This window comes from Dendrobates tinctorius, unplaced genomic scaffold (genome assembly GCF_039654945.1).
Source record: "Dendrobates tinctorius isolate UK_male_01 unplaced genomic scaffold, ASM3965494v1 ptg000018l, whole genome shotgun sequence".
Classification (NCBI taxonomy): Eukaryota; Metazoa; Chordata; class Amphibia; order Anura; family Dendrobatidae; genus Dendrobates; species Dendrobates tinctorius.
This window is the reverse complement of record NW_027361686.1, coordinates 21399490-21418482: the sequence shown is the minus strand read 5'-3', so window position 1 is coordinate 21418482 and position 18993 is coordinate 21399490. Positions and strand designations below refer to the sequence as shown.

Here is an 18993-nt window from a genome sequence, read left to right as displayed (position 1 = left end):
GATTCAAAAAGGAAAAATTTACAAAAACCAAATGCTCAAAAAGAGTCCTATGACGATAAGTCCATGCGCCAATGTCCATGGTCCCATTCCTGGGCAATTGGTGAACTATATACAGGTTCTTACAGAGTCTCTGTAGGCACAAAACTTGAGAAAGGTTACATATTTACATTTTTATTAAACCATTCACTATTACTATAGAACATTAGACACTATCATTATTTACTTTAACTTATTTATATGCGAAATCTGATGGGCGGTATACCTTGGGTACCACGTGTAGACCTACATAGCTCTTGTGTGGGTAAACTTGGGAGTAGCTGTCTGCGAACTCTTAGACTCACTGTGGGCATGACAGATTCACCACTGGCAGGGCGAGGATTCTCTAGCTCCACTGCTGGAGTGGCATCTGCTGCCTGAATTTCCTGATTTTCAACGTTCTCTTGAGTCTCTGCTACTTCAGTTGCAGTAGGCTGGGGAAAGGTTAGGACAGGAACTACAATGGCGGGACCCATTCTTGTCCAGTTTGCAGGGAATTCACCAAGTACAGTGCTGACCTTTTCTTCCTCTTCTTCAATGCGCTGAAGATTGTTTTGCTCTTCGATTCTTTCTTTTAACTGGTCAGGGCACAGTTTCAGATGATCCCTTGATACTGATGCTGAGGTTTCACCTCCATCCTTACTGATATGGCACACCTTGGTGTTATCGAAGTTTGATGGTAAGACGGTGTAGGGTTCAGCTTCCCATGGGTCATCCAATTTATGCAGCCTTCTTTTCCTCTTGAGGACGTGTTCTCCTGGTGACAAGGGAACTGCAGGTGCATTTTGGTTGTAGTTCTCTTGTTTTTGTCTTGCCTGAGCTAGACTCTTTTCCACACACTCTTGTACCCTTTGATATTGCTGTTGCCTTTCTGTATCCCAGTCAGCATCTGGTGATGTTACTCCAGGGGTAAGGACTCGTATATCCAGATCAATAGGCAACTTGCCAGGCCTCGCTCTCATTAGGTAGGCTGGAGTGCAGTTGGTGGAATTCATAGGAATGTGATTGTAGAGGTCGACAAGATCTGGCAACTTTTCTGGCCACAGATTCCTCTCGTCCAAAGGCAAGGTCTTCAGTAGGTCAATCACTACCTGGTTCATCTTTTCACACATGCCATTGGTCTGTGGATGGTACGGAGTTGTCCTGATCTTGCAACCGTACAAGTTACAGAATTCCTTGAACACTTCTGCCTCGAAAGCTGGACCTTGATCTGTAAGCGCTCTCTCAGGGTAACCGTGTGGTCGGCAAAAGTGCTGTTGGAATGCTCTGGCTGCTGTCCTGGTTGTTTGATCCTTGACAGGCACTACTACCAGGAATCTCAAGTAGTGGTCAACGATGGTAAGAGCATAAATGTAGCCGCAACGGCTTGGGACCAGCTTCACATGGTCCAGAGCGACCAACTCAAGTGGCTGTTTGGTTATTATTGGCTGCAAAGGAGCTCGCTGGCTGTTACGGTCCTTTCTGCGCAGGTTACATTGTCCACTCTCCCGGCACCAATTTTCAATGGCTTTCCTCATACCAGCCCAGTAGAATCTCTCTCGGAGCAAGACCTACAACTTCTTCCATCCGAAGTGTCCAGCTCCATTGTGGTATGCTTCCAAGACCATTCATGCCTCTCTCTTTGGGACTACCACCTGCCAGACAAACTCATGAGTGCGGGCATTGATACTCCTCCGACACAGCTTTCCTTCATAGATGAAGAGTCTGCCTCTTTCCTTCCACAACTGCTGGGTTTCTTCAGGAGCATCTGAATCTGGGTGTGAGTCAGCTTGTGACAGTAGCTCCTTCACCAGACGGACTGCGGGGTCGCTATCCTGGGTTTCTGCCCAGTCATGGTGAGGCAATGGATTTAGGGTAGCCTCTTTCAGGATAGACCATCTGTTTCTCACTCCTTGGACACGTTGGGCCGCAATTGGCCGGTGGAAGGGAGGTAACTCTACTTCTTCGAGTGCCTCAGGGTCTTCTCCTGCATCTGGCAGATTAGGCATCCTGGATAGCGCATCAGCATTGGCATTCTTGTGCCCTGCTCGGTATTTGATGGTAAATTCATAGTTAGACAGCCGAGCCATCCATAGCTGCTCCAGTGCACCTAGCTTTGCAGTTTCCAAGTGAGTCAATGGGTTGTTATCCGTGAAGATGGTAAACTTGGCTGAAGCTAGGTAATGCTTGACTCATTCAGTCACAGCCCAGACTATGGCAATGAACTCCAGCTTGAAGGAACTGTAGTTGTCAGGGTTTCTTTCAGTGGGACAAAGCTTCCTGCTGGCGTAGGAGATCACTCTTTCTTTGCCATTCTGTACATGTGACAGTACTGCTCCCAGTCCCACGTTGCTGGCATCAGTATACAGAGCAAACAGTTGGTCATAATCTGGGTAGGCCAGAACTTCATCTCCAGTGAGAGACATTTTCAGTCGAGTGAAGGACCTATCCAGCCCGAGGAATTGACGTATTTCATGGAGGTTGCTGGGCTTCTGCCAGTCCCGGATGACTGTGACTTTGTCGGGATCTGGTGCCACACCTTCTGCACTCACTACATGTCCGAGGTACTGTACCTTGGGCTTCAGGAGGTGGCACTTGAAAGGCTTCACCTTCAGGCCAAAGTTGGACAAGGCTTCAAACACTTCAGCCAGGTGCTTCAGGTGGTCTTCATACATCTTGGAGAAAACAATGACATCATCCAGGTATAACAGGACTGTCTCGAAGTTCTTGTGTCCCAGACAGCACTCCATCAGCCGTTGGAATGTCCCTGGAGCGGTGCAGAGCCCGAATGGCATGTAGTTGAACTCACAGAGACCCATTGGGGTGGTAAACACTGTTTTCTCCTTGTCTGCCTCTGCCATGGGAACCTGCCAATACCCACTTGTGAGATATAAAGTGGAAAAATAGTTAGCAGTTTTAAGTGCGGCTAATGACTCTTCAATTCTGGGTAATGGGTAGGCATCTTTATGTGTAATGCTGTTAATTTTTCTGTAATCAACACACATTTTAATGGTACCATCTTTCTTTTTCACAAATACTATTGGAGCTGCCCAGGGGCTACAACTGTCTCTGATCACCCCAGCTTCCTTCATTTCCCGCAACATACTTTTAGCACACTGGTATTGTGTTGGGGGTATAGGCCGGTACCTTTCTTTAATGGGTGGATGATCACCAGTGGGGATATGGTGTTGAACCCCTTTTGCCTTCCCAAAGTCTAGAGGGTGTTAACTGAATACCCGCTCATACTCCTGGGTCACCCGGAAAAACCCTATTCTTTTGGTATGAAGGGGTGGAGTCAGTCCCCACCTGCAGTTGCTGGCACCACTCCTCCAGCTGCTTTACAGAGCCATTGTCCTCCACCTAGTCAGATGAGACCAAGGGCTCTGCTGCCCGTATTGCATTGTTACTGACAGTAAGCAGCTTAGCAACTGTGGCATACCGAGGTATTGTGGCCTCCTCCTCCCCACAATTCAAGAGGCATACAGGTACTCTCCCTTTGCGAACATCAACTACCCCTCTGGCTGTCATGACAGTGGGCCGGCTATCAGAGTACACTGGTTCTACCACTGCAAGGTAATCCTTTCCTCTGAGGCCTATGGCTGCCCGACACCAAATCAACATTTCACATCTGGGGGTATTGCAATTGGGTAAGAGTCACTCACTCTGCCACTGCCAATTTCTCCGCCAGAGAGTTCTACCTGCTGTCTTTGCATCAGGGTCTTGATCTCCTTCTGCAGGACTCATTGTTCACTGGAATCAGCAGTCTCAGCCACCTGTTGCAACAAGACAATAACCTCGGAAAGACAATTTTCAATCACATTGGTACCTAGAGTCATCATTGGGTTACATTCTCGTCGATCAATATCCTCAACTATCAGACCTTGAGATTTTAACTCTACTCTACCCACTTTAACGGTAATTTCTTTATATCCTATCTGCGGTAAAGACTGACCATTACTAGCAACTATCGTCAGTTCATCAGTTGGGCCACGGGTAAGTTCAGAGTCAGCCCAATACCGCTTATAAAGGATATACGGCATAGTGGTCACCTGAGAGCCAGTGTCCAGCAAAGCGTTCATGGGGATGCCATCAATCACCACTGGGAGGACCGGTCGCCCTCCAACATACTTGGCTCGCCAGTTCCTTGGGCCTTGTGGTCCTACTCCTGGGGGTTGGCCCTCTGCCCCTGGGGTTACTCATTTAAAGGACAGAATCTTGCGAGGTGGCCTGCTTTGTGGCAGTGATGACAGATGGGACGTCCGTTCTGGTCATAGCGACCGCTGTTCCTCCCGCAGAGTGGCGGGATCCTCTTCCTCCACATCCACGGGACATCCTCTGGACTGGAGGCCAACTGGATCTTCTCCTTGGAGGACTCCTGCAGGGACTGCACGGTTTTGGCAAGTGCAGCCATACCTTTGGTCAACTCCAGGACCTGAAGACGCAGTTCTGAAGATGGGTCATTGTCGAGAGTCTGTGCATCAGCCTCCACAGGGTTGAAGGGGAAAGATGTTGTTTCCTGGTGGTATGTGATCGCCGGGCACCTAGGGGGTGCTGGACGCCTGACAGTTGGTTCATGCAGCACCCAGATAGCCCTGTCCTTGAAATCTGCAAAATCCAGGTCAGGGTTCTGCAGGGCTATAATGCGCAGCTGTGATCTGTGGGTACTGGATAGGAGTCCTTCAATAAACTGCTCCTTTAACAGTCTGTCTCCGTCCTGCACACTGTCTGGATCCATCTGCTTTATGGCTCGCAGCGCCTCCTGCAGGTTAAGAGCATAGTCCGGTATACTGTCCTGCGTTCTCTGCTTACATCCAAAGAATCTCATCTTTATTTCAGCTGCAGGGCGGGTGTCAAAGGTGCTTCTTTGCTTAGCCAGAATCTTTTTAACAGTCTCTTTATCAGTGTACTGCCAGGCTTTTACTTCTCTCTGCGCTGCACCTGTTAGATGCCCAATAAGAATGTTCACTTTCTGACTTTCAGACAGGGGATACACTTCGAACAAGCTGCACACTCTCTCCTTGAATTCACTCAGGGTATGTGACTCACCCGAGTAGTGCGGTAGCCAGGCTGCTCCCGGTATATAGGGCATGGACAGCGGCATTATGGGGACCGCTGCAGTGGACACTGATTATTGAGGTGCCCTGGATGCAGCGCTGGCTACCGGATTCAGTAGCTCTATTGGAGCCGCAGCTGCACTGGACCCTGCATCTGGCGGCGCTGGGAGGTTAGCGGGAGCGTCCGCCGTGGCATTGGCGTTGTCCTCAGACATTTTCTCTCCTCCCCTTAGTTAACGTGGGCCACGCCGTGGGGTTGCGCTGGCTTACCGGATGCCACTCCTCGGCTGGATCAGGGGGTGCCAGAACTGCAGGCCTCAGCTTCTCACTTCCCGCGCTCTCTTCTCCTTTCGCGCTTCTCGGCTGGCTCCGCCCACGAAGGTCTGCCCCCTTTTCTTCCCGCACGCGCCAATCAGCAGGATAATGGCGGCAATGGTGCCAATTTCGCACACAGTCTATAGCACCAAACACAGTCTCTGGCACACAGAACCCTGGGATGCCGGGCTCCATTAATCCTGTTTGTGACGCCAAAATGGATCGCCCGCCAGGGCATTGGGGTACTTGGTACCGGGCCGGTATTTCACAGGGAAGCGTCACAGTATTGGTGACCTGGTCTGTGGCCCTGGACGTCCATGTAAGGGAGTGAAGTGATGGAATAAAGTTTATGAATAGATGATTCGTGACGCCACCTGTGGTGTTTGGCAATGAAGATGTTAAGCTGACGCTGCAGTCAGATCCGCTGGGACAGATGGTGTGGTGCAGCCAAGATGTTGACTACTGCAACCTCCTGCTCTGTGCCCTCCCCTCGAACACTCTCGCACCCCTCCAATCTATTCTAAACTCTGCTGCCCGACTAATCCACCTGTCCCCCCGCTATTCCCCAGCTTCTCCCCTCTGTCAATCCCTTCACTGGCTCCCCATTGCCCAGAGATTCCAGTACAAAACCCTAACCATGACATGCAAAGCCATCCACAACCTGTCTCCTCCATACATCTGTGACCTCGTCTCCCGGTACTTTCCTGTACGCAACCTCCGATCCTCACAAGATCTCCTTCTCTACTCCCCTCTTATCTCCTCTTCCCACAATCGCATACAAGATTTCTCTCGCGCATCACTCCTACTCTGGAGCTCTCTACCACAACATATCAGACTTTCACCTACCATCGAAACCTTCAAAAAGAGCCTGAAGACCCACCTCTTCCGACAAGCCTATAACCTGCAGTAACCACCGATCGACCAAATCGCTGCATGACCAGCTCTACCCTCGCCTACTGTATTCTCACCCATCCCTTGTAGATTGTGAGCCTTCGCGGGCAGGGTCCTCTCTCCTCCTGTACCAGTTATGACTTGTATTGTTTAACATTATTGTACTTGTTTTTATTATATATACCCCTTCTTACATGTAAAGCGCCATGGAATAAATGGCGGATGGAATCTCCAGCGCTGGACTTCAGTTAAAAATTCATCATTTATTGGAAATTCTTAAAATTGGACAGAAAAAAGAATGAATAAGGACATACAGGCAGATGGGGTCTCTGGTGGTCTCCAACCAACGCGTTTCGACCTAGAAGGTCTTACTCATGGTTCACACTAGACCAATACTGACGACTACAAATAATACAAAGACTGATAAATCACAGGTGTTGGACAAAAGAATTAATGAAAATAGGGAGTATCCCTACCAGTTAACTCTTGCAAAACACTCAGCCTAATGTGGAGCTGAAATATACATTAGCCCTTTTACCATTAGTAAATGAAACAATGTAAACAAAGACTTATCGGAAAAACAGAAAAAAATATAAAAACTAATGAAAAGATATCATAAGAATATAATGAATGACAAGAAAAAAAAATAAAAATGTAAAAAAAACAAAAAAAAAAAAACCTTCATTAATTGATATAATATTAATAAACAAAGTAACAATCGTAAAAATTATCAAAATAACCAGAATTAAATAGGACTAAGTAAATGTAAATATACAGAAGAAAATATCAATCTAATTGCAATATTAAATCAAGTCGTTTGTTCAGACCTAATGGTACTCTTGTATTTAATTTAAAAATCCAGAAGGATTCACGATTTAATAATTTTCTCCTGAAATCACCTCCCCTAGTAGATCTATAGACTTTCTCTATTGCTATAATTTTGAGACTATCAGTTTTACCTCCATGAACAGTTTTACAATGATAAGAAACTGCTGAGATATTATAATTGTTGCTGGTAGCTTCTGACAAATGTTTCCTAATTCTCTTTTTAAGAGGTCCTATTGTACAGCCTACATATTGTAGGTTACAAAAAACGCATTCAATAACATATATTACTCCTTCTGAATTACAATTTATGTGAGACTGAATAGGGTATGATATGCCAGTAACACTAGAAGTGAATCTGCTGGTTTTAACCACATAGTTGCAGACTTTACAGGGATGATGTCCACATTTGGAAAAGCCTTTATATGACAACCAAGTATTATTTTTAGTTCTCCTATTACTGATAAAAAGACTGGGGGATAAGATATCGCTCAAAGCAGGAGCTTTCCTGGCTATATATCGTATCTGGGTATTGTCCAGAATTTGACCAAGTTTATTATCATTGTGTAAAATAGGTAAATATTTTTTGACAATGTCCGTTATCTTATTGAATTGTGGACTGTACATGGTAGAAAAAGTAACTATAGGACGGTCATAATTATTGCAGGGGGCCCGTGTGCGATTCTTTTTCTTGTTACCAGTAATTCCAGTGTGTACAAGGCTCAAAGGAGATTCATTCAGCAGGGTGTGTCTATCGATCCTGCTGACAATATTATCAGCTTTCCTTAGCATCCAATTAGCATATCCTCTGTCCTTAAGTCTAGAGAGGGTTTTGTTTGATTCTTTAGCAAATGTTATAGGTGAGCTGCAATTTCTTTTTAACCTAATTAATTCTCCCACTGGAATGTTTTTAACCACGTGCTTGGGATGACAAGAATAAGCTTGTAAAATTGAGTTTGTATCTGTGGGTTTTCTGAAAGGAAAAACGCAGACCTTTTGGCTGTCAGGATTCACAGACAAAGTCACATCCAGATAATTAATAGAAAAATCTGACACTGTAAATGTGAATGAAAGATTAAACTCGTTCATATTGATATAGCTAATGAAATCAGTAATCCCTGAGATGTCTCCCTTCCAGATCAAAATCAGGTCATCTATAAAGCGGCCATATAGTTGTATATTTTGTGAAAAGGGATTATTGTTACATAAGATATATTTCTCTTCCCAAACAGCTACTGTAATATTAGCTAAAGCTGGGGAACATTTACCCCCCATACTTACTCCTTGTTTTTGTAAGAAAAAAAATCCATCAAATGAAAAATAATTATGTGAGAGAAGAAAAGAGACTGCATCCACAATGAAAGATTGAATTTCTATCACATATGTGCTATATTTGTCCAAAAAGAATGTGAGACTAGAGATAATCACATTGTGTGGTATGGACGGGTATAAACCCACCACATCACAAGTAATCCATGAATATTCTGGTGACCAGTGATAATCATCCAGGGCAGAGATTAACATTTTGGTGTCTCTGATATATCCTGGAAGATCAATAAACAAAGGTTGTAGGTAATGATCAACCCACTCTGCCAATTTCTCTGAAAAAGACCCTATCCCCGAAATTATAGTTCTAAAAGGGGGGGGGGAACAAATCCTTGTGGATTTTAGGAAACGCATGATAAATGGGAATCACAGGGTTCTTGATATTAATATAATCGTAGATTTTCTGTGTTATGGCCCCGTGACTAAACCATCACTTAATAATTTTGACAAATCACACTGAAATTTAGACGTGGGATCACTAGAAATCTTAGAATAGGTAGCAGAATCATTCAAAATGCGCAGATTTTCTGAATAATACAGACCAGCATTAAGCACGACTACTTCACCCCCTTTATCTGCCTGTCTCACCAAAATGTCAGCATTATCTTTTAACTCTTTCATTGCTACTCTCTCTTGTGCTGTTAAATTGTCATATGTCATTTCTGTTATTTTATCAAGCTCCACTAAATCTTTCTCTATTAGTTCTTGAAATATATCTAGAATGGCAGGTCTAGACTGAACTGGATAAAACCCTGGATTGGGCATTATAAATAGATCATTTAGAATCCTATTTTTTGGTAAGGAATGTGATTGTAAGTCTCTAAGAGTGGAATAACCTATAAGATCTTTAAAAGAAAAATTTCCATAGGGAAAACTCCGGAATATTAGTAAATCCAGACAGTGACAAAGTCTCTGAAGAGGTGGACTGGTGGTCAAAATGACATTTCAAAGTTAAATTTCTGGCAAACTTATTCACATCTAGAAGAGTCTGATAAATATCAAATTTGTTGACTGGACTGAATCCCAAGCCTTTGCTCAAGAGAGTCATATGAGCTTCTGATAGGATATAGCTTGAAAGATTTATTACAGGGCATGTTGATACTGTATCTCCTCCTGTTTCTGAAGTGGTAGTTTCTTTTTATGTTTCCTCCCCGCTCTTCTCCGTCGTTTTTTGATCTCCTTACAATAATTCCATCGCTACGAATATCCTCAGAATGATTAGTGTTAAAGGAAGCATCCAAGAACTCTTTTGACGTGTTCAGATTAGAACTGGAAGACACTGTTGAATCATGAGACCTAGTGAAGCTGACCCTGCGATCTCTATGGTGAAAGCCTGAAAAACCACGCTGATATCGTTTTTTACCTTCTTGAAAAGGACGGCTTTTCTTCCAGGAATAAACCTGGTTCAATTTAAAGTCGCGTTTGTCTCTTGTGAATTTACTGCGTTTTATATCTGCAATATATTCTTCCAGTTTGGAAAGATTTTTTTCCATTCTTAAATTAAATTTGTCAAAGTCTTTCACATTATTGTGTTTGTTCAAAGAAGTCTGCATCTTAGTGATCTCTTCTTTAACACAAGTCATCTCCAGTTCCTCATATTTAATAATCAGCTCCATTAGCTTGAAAGAACTTTGTGTAAGAATCTGCTCCCACTCTAATCTGAAGGTGTCTGAGTAGATGAAGGTACCGTAGGTCTTTTATTCAGTCTCAATCCCCTAGGGATAAGTTTTTTCGTCAGATAGGATTTTAGAGAGGTCATATCCCACCATAATCTGGTTTCCTTATTTTTATTATATATACCCCTTCTTACATGTAAAGCGCCATGGAATAAATGGCGCTATAACAATAATAATAATAACCCTCCACAGGCAGGGCTGTTATCCCGGGGCAGTGTAGATGGGTGTTGGGAAGGAAGGTGCAGTGTCAGGCACAGAGATGTAGCAGTGCCGGGGAGGTTGCAGCAAGAAGTCAAGGACACAATAGGTTGCAGTTTCTTTACCTTTCCTTGGCAAATGCAGTCCAGGGTCCTGAGTACAGATGGCACAGGAGCTGGTTAGCCTGGAAGCAAATCAGGAATCACTCTGGCAGATGGGTTGTGCAGTCTCCTTACTAGCGCTCTCTATGAAGTACTCCCAGTACTGAGTTCCTCCTTTCTGATGTTATCCACACTCCACTCGCATGACAGACAGCCGTAGCCTTCTATCTCTCTTGGCTCACCCGGCGCTGTTGTGCCTCCAAGGATTATGTGGGAATAGGGCATTTACAGCTTCCTATTCCTCTGGTTTCTGGTGCAGGACCATTAGTATCCATACACCCTTGGAGACCAGGCTCCAGATCATGCGCTATCACTGGGACTGAGCTCTCCACTTTCTTCAGTCTCCCCAGCTCTTCTCCTCCACATCTGCACACGACGCACTCCTCACACTAACTGACTAATTTCCCCTCCTGGCCCCCAGAGAAGCTCTTCCACTTAGTATTTGTTCAGAGCTCCCTCTGCTGGCCTGGAGAGGAACTGTGTTGTATGCAGTGGTTAACTGCCAGAGAGACCCTTCATTGCTTCCAGGCATGACATCACTCTCCCTAGGAGGAAGGCAATGCCACTGTGGCGACCATACTCCTGGGGGCGCAACAAGTGTGTGAGTGTGAGCGTGTGAGTGTGTGAGTGTGAGAGTGAGTGTGAGAGGGTTAGAGTATGAGTGTGATTGTGTAAGTGTGAGAATGTTAGAGTGTGAGTTTGCCTCAAGGAGCCTCAGGAGTTCTGCCAAAATGCCCACTTTGAGGGTTGGTTTTGCTGCTAAGAATGTTTCTTGGGAGAAATAATATATTTCAAAACTATATGTGCATGAAGCATTAGATCAAATAGTAGAACAATAAATGCTATTTAGTGTAAAATATATTTTCTTCCACAAAAACGTCAGGAAAACAAAAACCCTCATAGGATAGGATACATTTCTTTTCACCACAAGCAATCATCTGTCTGCTGTCTGGCTTGGAAACAGTTAATCCACACAAGATTGCAAGAAGTCAGGATGGCCAAGCAGTCTAAAGGCCCCGTCTCACTAAGCAATCTCGGTAGCGAGATCGCTGCTGAGTCACAACTTTTGTGACGTAACAGTGATCTCACCAGCGAGATCGCTGTGTGTGACAGCGATCAGCGAGCGGCCCCCCTGCCGGTATCGCTGATCGCTGCAAGAAATCTCTGGACATTTCTTTGGTTGCTGGTCTCCCGCTGGCCAGCACGCATCGCTGGGTGTGACAGGCGGGAGACCAGTGATCAGGTGTAAAAAATAATAAAAAAAATATCATCATTCCAGCATTGGAAAGAACACAGCAGTGATCCTGTATTTGTGAAAGCAGCACAATCTACATCACATCCACAATGGTAATAGATAGGGCCATTACATGTTCCATGCCATACTCCTTGTAGATAATTGTATGTAACACATGCACAGGGAACTGATAGAGCATCTACTGGAATGCTGGAGCTTACAGACTCTAAGAAGAGTTTTGCAGTGGCTGTTAAACAGTGACCTACAGACACTAATTGTTTTTTTCCTGAGTGGCAGAAGACTACAACTCCCAGGGATTCTTGTTCCAGTGAGATGATAGAAGAAGGGAGGAGGAGGGACTTGGGGGAGGATGCTGAAGAGAAAGTGAAAGCAAATGGTGAGAGGAGAGAAACCGTGGCTGCTGCTGCTGGTTATGAAAAACAGAGCGGTGTAGATCTTGATTCCCCTAAGTTGCAGAGTGTGGGGGACCCCGCGGAGATACCAGTGTTGCCGGAGAGGGCAAAGATCCAGAGAGTCCTGCCAGTACTCCCATCGGATAAAGGTCTAAATCCTGCAGCCCTCACCTGGAGTTTAAAGAATCCTCCGATTGTTGGAGACACAGTGAGTGTTTTGCTGAGACTTCTGATTCTATCAGCGCGACTTACAGTGAGTACACTGCAACCGAGAGTATTGACAGCAACATTCATTTAAGTGCACCTACGTTTTCTACTTTGTGCGCCAACCTTACTTTGCGCTCCAACATCCGCGGCAACTGGGCCCCAACGGTCGGACTGAGTAAATGCAAAAGAGGGGGAATTGGCCACGTTGTATTTGCAGGATTGCGGTTTAATTAGTCTGTGATGGGTATATGACTTTTATAGAGCACAGTAAATCGCATTGTATGTTTATTCCTATAAATCCATTTTAATGCTGCTTCATAGCAATAAATCTGTTAAACTGTTTTACTCCTGCTTCCTGAGTGTGTACCGAGCTGTGGCAGGGGTTTCCCGAATCAGCCCCTGGCAGAAGATAACTGTCCTTCTGCAGCACAGAGACAGAGCTCCAATCAAGATTCGGGTGGAGGCACTGCTTACAGAAGAGGTGAGACCCCCCATAACACCCAGGGTATAGTGGTAGCCATAAAGGGGTGTTACATGTATGTTGTGTAATGAAAACTATATATAGCACCTAATGCAAGTTTATAGTAGATATATGTGTATAATATATACTAGATGTGGGCCCGATGCTATTGCATCAGAAGGGCAGTGATGTCACGATGGGGTGAGCTCTGTGGAGCTGTCTTTCACCCTGTCCGCCCTCTCTTCTTCCTGTGCTGTCTTCTCCCCTCATGTGCTCTCTCCTTTGTGCTGTCTCCCCCTGTGTGCTCTTCCCCTGTGCTGTCATCTCCCATCAGTGCTCTCTCCACCTTGTCTTCTTCCATCTATGCTCTCATCCCTGCAGGGCTGACACTCGAAATTTCAGGGTCCCTTACTGACAACATATTCGGGTCCCCTGGAGATGCTGCCCATCCTCCACTCCAGCTCTGCCTCCATTCCAGCATAATATATATATATATATTACACATACACACACAATATAGATTGTTGCTGGCTGTATACACTATAGAGACTGCTGCAGGCTGTATACACAATAGATGGCTGCTGCAGGCTGTATACAGAATAGATGGCTGCTGCAGGCTGTATACCAAATAGACATGCTCACACATACACTGCACCAAATCTGCTGCTGATGATAAATATGAGTGCTGGTGCAGTTTACTGACAGCCACTGAGTGTGCAGTGGGTGGTGCTGGTCACTGGAGCTTGGTGGGAGCTTGATGGAGCTTCACACATACACTGCACCAAATCTGCTGCTGTGTGAAGACATCAGTGACACAGAGCTGTCTCATTCATACAGCAGAGGCTTTGTCACAGAACAGATTACATCAGTGACTGCCATCCCCTGTGCAGATTAGAAGCTGCAGACCCCCATCACTGGCCATCACACAGTCTGGTCTCACTGCTGCCAGCAGCCGAGCCCCATCACTGCCAGCCCAAGCCCATCACTGCCAGCAGCCTGGGACACTGAGGGAAGGAATCACTGATAATGAGTGACTTATGTATTGTAATCATGGAGTGGCCCAGAATGCAGGACGATTTTCCCTCCTCACTAGAGTTTCACTTTCCATAGATCACTGTTCAGTGTGTGTCTGGGGGAGGAGCAGCTGGGTGGTTCTGCTCTCTGCACTGAGGCTGCTAGAGGGGGAGGATTTGTTACTGTGTGAGGAGGGCTTGTTCATGTGGACGGGGAGGGCCTGTTGCTATGGAGGGTGGGGTTGTTGCTATAGAGGGCAGGTTTTTAGTAGAGTAGGAGGAAACGACCAGTTCTCAGTTCAATGCCAGAACACCCCCCTTGGACATTCTGATCAGACACAAGAGAGTGATATCTAGAAAACCCTGCAAACTGGTGACAGAAGGTAAATTACTTATTGTCACCATTCTGCAGCCCAGATATGTACTGAGATTATGTGAAAAGCCCGGACAACCCCTTTAAGCCGATTAATAATGGAGAGGTGTCAATAAGAGGTGTCAATGAGAGGTGTCAATAAGAGGTGTCAATGAGAGGTGTCAATCCATTACTAACCCCAGACTATGAAAGGGTAAAAAACCACACACAGACATTAATTAAAAAGTCTTTTAATGAAATTAAGACACCAAGATTTTGACAAATTTTTATTACTCTGCTATTTCTAAAATAAACCATGATCTGCAAAAAAACATAAAAATCACCAATATCCTTACATCTCCACCGTTCAGTCATGTCCCACGCTGTAATCCTTCACAAGGGGTTAAATAGTTTCCAATGAGGACCGGTGCTAATGCGACCAGCCTCACTGTAAACTACTGCAGAACGAATTAGTTCATCTCTGCGCAGCCTCCCTGGCTGCCCTGAGATGAACTAATTACTGTGGGAAAGTTTCTGACTTTTTTCCCATCAGTTCACTTCAGGTCAGTCAGGGACTCCCGCTGACGTCACTGGGGGGCAGATTTTTGTAGCCAGGGGGGCCAAAAACAATGGTCCCTGTTATGAACTGGTCACCGAGGAGGATGGCAGGAATAGGCAAGGCCACCAGGAAACCAGAAAGGTTGGTAACTTCACGGATTGCAGACCTCTAATCCTAACAACACAGCTAGCAGTAGCCGTGGGGCGTACCTACGATGCCCTAGACGCCTCGGCACAGCCAGAGAGCTAATTAAGCCTAAAGCAAGAGAGGTGAAATCTAAACTGCCCTGGAGTAGAACCCCCAAGGAATAGATAGCCCCCAAACATATATTGTCGGTGAGACAAGATGAGACACAAACACAGGCAGAAAATAGACTGAGCAAATGATGGGGCCCAAACTGACTAGATAGGGCAGGAATGGAAAGCCACTGTCTGCAATAACGCAAAAACCTTAAAAATCCAAAACGTCTGATGTACAAAAAAACACTGAGGTCTCACGACCTCTTCTCCACTATATCGGCATTCTGGTATGAACTGGCAGCAAAGCAAAAGAGACTAATATAACAGGGGACTGAACAAACTGACACAAGCTGTAAAATAGCTTGTAACTAGCTATGAGTAACATAGCCCCAGCAGGGAGCACACTGAACCCTTACAGCAAAGCAGAAAGAGGCAAAACCAGATCAGAGGCAAAAGATTAGCAAATGAACAGCTTAACTGAAAAATGCAGGATCAGGCACGAGACAGCAGACCTCAGAATGCACAGGAAGAAAAACTAATCACCAGCAGCCACAGAAGGAAGCCTGCTCACTTAAATGCTCCAGTCAGTAACCCCTGATTCCCAATTATCATCGTCAGGTGGCAGACTTCAGCCAGCCCCACTACCCACAGTAACCACCAGAGGGAGCCCCGACTCAGAAGTCAAATTGAGATATTTCACAACAGGTCCCTCTCATGGCTATTAAAATCTACCCTCGATCACCTGCTTTACCTCTCTGGTTGACAAATTGCCATGGGAGCCCACGCAATTTTTTACAACGAATTAACCCCTTAAATTGACACCTACACCTCCCAAATTTTACACATAAACCCTCATCTAATTACTAGTGAAAGACATAAAAAAAATGAAATGAAATGGTTTACTGTATGTAAACGATGTGTCATTTCATGTCGGTTTGGGGAATGCTTTTACAAAAGCCGGCAATTGATTTTGCAGCTATTCTGCTATGTAGAACTCTATGAAATATAAATATATATATATATCTCAATGACATGTATACACTCACTGGCCACTTTATTAGGTACACCATGCTAGTAACGGGTTGGACCCCCTTTTGCCTTCAGAACTGCCTCAATTCTTCGTGGCAGAGATTCAACAAGGTGCTGGAAGCATTCCTCAGAGATTTTGGACCATATTGACATGATGGCATCACACAGTTGGCGCAGATTTGTCGGCTGCACATCCCTGATGCGAATCTCCCGTTCCACCACATCCCAAAGATGCTCTATTGGATTGAGATCTGGTGACTGAGGAGGCCATTTGAGTACAGTGAACTCATTGTCATGTTCAAGAAACCAATCTGAGATGATTCGAGCTTTATGACATGGCGCATTATCCTGCTGAAAGTAGCCATCAGATGTTGGGTACATTGTGGTCATAAAGGGATGGACATGGTCAGCAACAATACTCAGGTAGGCTGTGGCGTTGCAACGATGCTCAATTGGTACCAAGGGGCCCAAAGAGTGCCAAGAAAAAATTCCCCACACCATGACACCACCACCACCAGCCTGAACCGTTGATACAAGGCAGGATGGATCCATGCTTTCATGTTGTTTACGCCAAATTCTGACCCTACCATCCGAATGTCGCAGCAGAAATCGAGACTCATCAGACCAGGCAACGTTTTTCCAATCTTCTACTGTCCAATTTCGATGAGCTTGTGCAAATTGTAGCCTCAGTTTCCTGTTCTTAGCTGAGAGGAGTGGTACCCGGTGTGGTCTTCTGCTGCTGTAGCCCATCTGCCTCAAAGTTCGACGCACTGTGCGTTCAGAGATGCTCTTCTGCCTACCTTGGTTGTAACGGGTGGCAATTTGAGTCACTGTTGCCTTTCTATCAGCTCGAACCAGTCTGCCCATTCTCCTCTGACCTCTGGCATCAACAAGGCATTTCCGGCCACAGAACTGCCGCTCACTGGATTTTTTTTCTTTTTCGGACCATTCTCTGTAAACCCTAGAGATGGTTGTGCGTGAAAATCCCAGTAGATCAGCAGTTTCTGAAATTCTCAGACCAGCCCTTCTGGCACCAACAATCATGCCACGTTCAAAGGCACTCAAATCACCTTTCTTCCCCATACTGATGCTCGGTTTGAACTGCAGGAGATTGTCTTGACCATGTCTACATGCCTAAATGCACTGAGTTGCCGCCATGTGATTGGCAGATTAGAAATTAAGTCTTAACACACAGTTGGACAGGTGTACCTAATAAAGTGGCCAGTGAGTGTATATATATGTATTCTATGTGTATATAGCTATTCTTTCATTTCTTTATTAAACCTGTCAGTGTGATTTTACTGTATCGCGCACTGAATTGCCGGCTTTTCTAAAGGACACCGGATGCGTATTTCTCGCAAGTCACACATGTGGTCCGTGTGTAAAGCATTTTTTTTGCGCACCCATAGACTTGCATTGGCGTACTACGGGCGTAGTATGCTGACAATCGCAGCATGCTGCGATTGGCACGGACAGTAAAATACGAGCGAGAAATATACGGCTGATGGGAGCAACCCCATAGAGAATCATTGGTCCGTGTGTAATGCGTGGTTTTTATGCCTCTCACTTGTCTGTACTTCTCGCTAGTGTGACCCTGGCCTTAGTGACGCACCTCAAAGCTAGATCACCTTTTCATAGCTAGGGAACAAACAGGAATTAGCCAATTTGTGTGCTAAGTACCTAACATTTCATACGTATAATGTATTTGGCAGTACTATAGTCGAAAGGGAAACTGACCGACGTTTCCCACCAGTCTCCTGTGCAGCTCGCTCCCTGGTGGCGTCTCCTCCTCTGCTACCAATGACTGACAGGTCTCTCCCCATAGACGCACGTAGAGAGACACATATCATTCAAGAGCAGCGAGCGGTGAGAAGCCGCAGAATCTTTTCCATCTTATTCATCACTCCATGTTCTTTGCTTACTTTCTGCTGAAAATTTACTGGGTGAAGAAAATGTGACTTTCTAGAAGTCGGGATCAAAGCAGGAGCCATCAGATCTTCAATCTCACACTCTCCTAAGTGACTGATTTTGGTTGTTTGTAATTGGTTGAAATATCACCCAGTTGTTCTGCAGAACACTACTGCGTCCGGTCAGTATGAGACTGACAAGTAGCCTGCCAGACCCACAATTCTGAAGGAACGTGCAGGAGACCCAGAAGCTATTGTCAGGCATCCATTTGCCATGAAAGCTCATCAGCACCCATGAACCAATGATGACAGATTGGGCACCCTCCATACGCCAAAATCCTCCTGTGATTCTGTCCCTATTAACAGTGGCATATGTGGGGTTAACTGCTGCGCTCAGTGAGAAGATGGATCCTAGCAGTTACTACAGGAGCTCGGCTGTGTATATCAGTCAGGCCCCTGCACTTACCCCCATGTCACGTCAGCAGCACCCTACAATTGGCCACACGGTAACTATAAGTGGAAAGTTTACAGATTCACAATGAACGTCTTGCTTAAAATACATCTTTTTCATGATATTCGTTTTATTGACAGCATTTTTCACAAATGTAATGAAATTTATTATCATTTCCTTTCCCTTTCCATCTACTTTTTCAAAAAATTCAATCACGTCTTCTAAGGAGAAGCAGCAATCCGGGTTTCTGGTTGTAAATAGTTCAACTGAGTGATGAAATCTAACAAAGAAGTCCAGATAATGTGTCCTGCTACGTCCAAGCCCCAGTGGCCTAATGGATAAGGCACTGGCCTCCTAAGCCAGGGATTGTGGGTTCGAGTCCCATCTGGGGTGATTTGTGTTAATACAAGTGTTTTTTTTCTTTTTCTTCCTACATTTCTTTATGGTCTCCATTATGGTAAAGGTAATGTTTGTACTAAGAGTAACTTTCTTGAACTTTGCCAGTGATTGTCATTTATACACTATAAATCTCACTATAAATGGCTGTTTTTCATTTGCCATATGGTTCACAACATATAGGCCTTATTAATGCTAATTTGTATGTCCTTTATAAATAGGCGCGGCTCACAGCATTCTCTGTGGTCGTGTCTTTAGGCTGCTCTGCATTA

General features: G+C 45.1%; 1 non-coding gene across 1 annotated transcript; it reads left to right on the top strand.

Annotated features, from left to right (window-relative positions):
* The first annotated feature begins 18645 nt into the window (after positions 1-18645).
* TRNAR-CCU (transfer RNA arginine (anticodon CCU)) lies at positions 18646-18718 on the top strand. The gene has a single exon. It is a non-coding gene; the product is annotated as a tRNA-Arg (tRNA).
* The last annotated feature ends 275 nt before the right edge of the window (positions 18719-18993 follow it).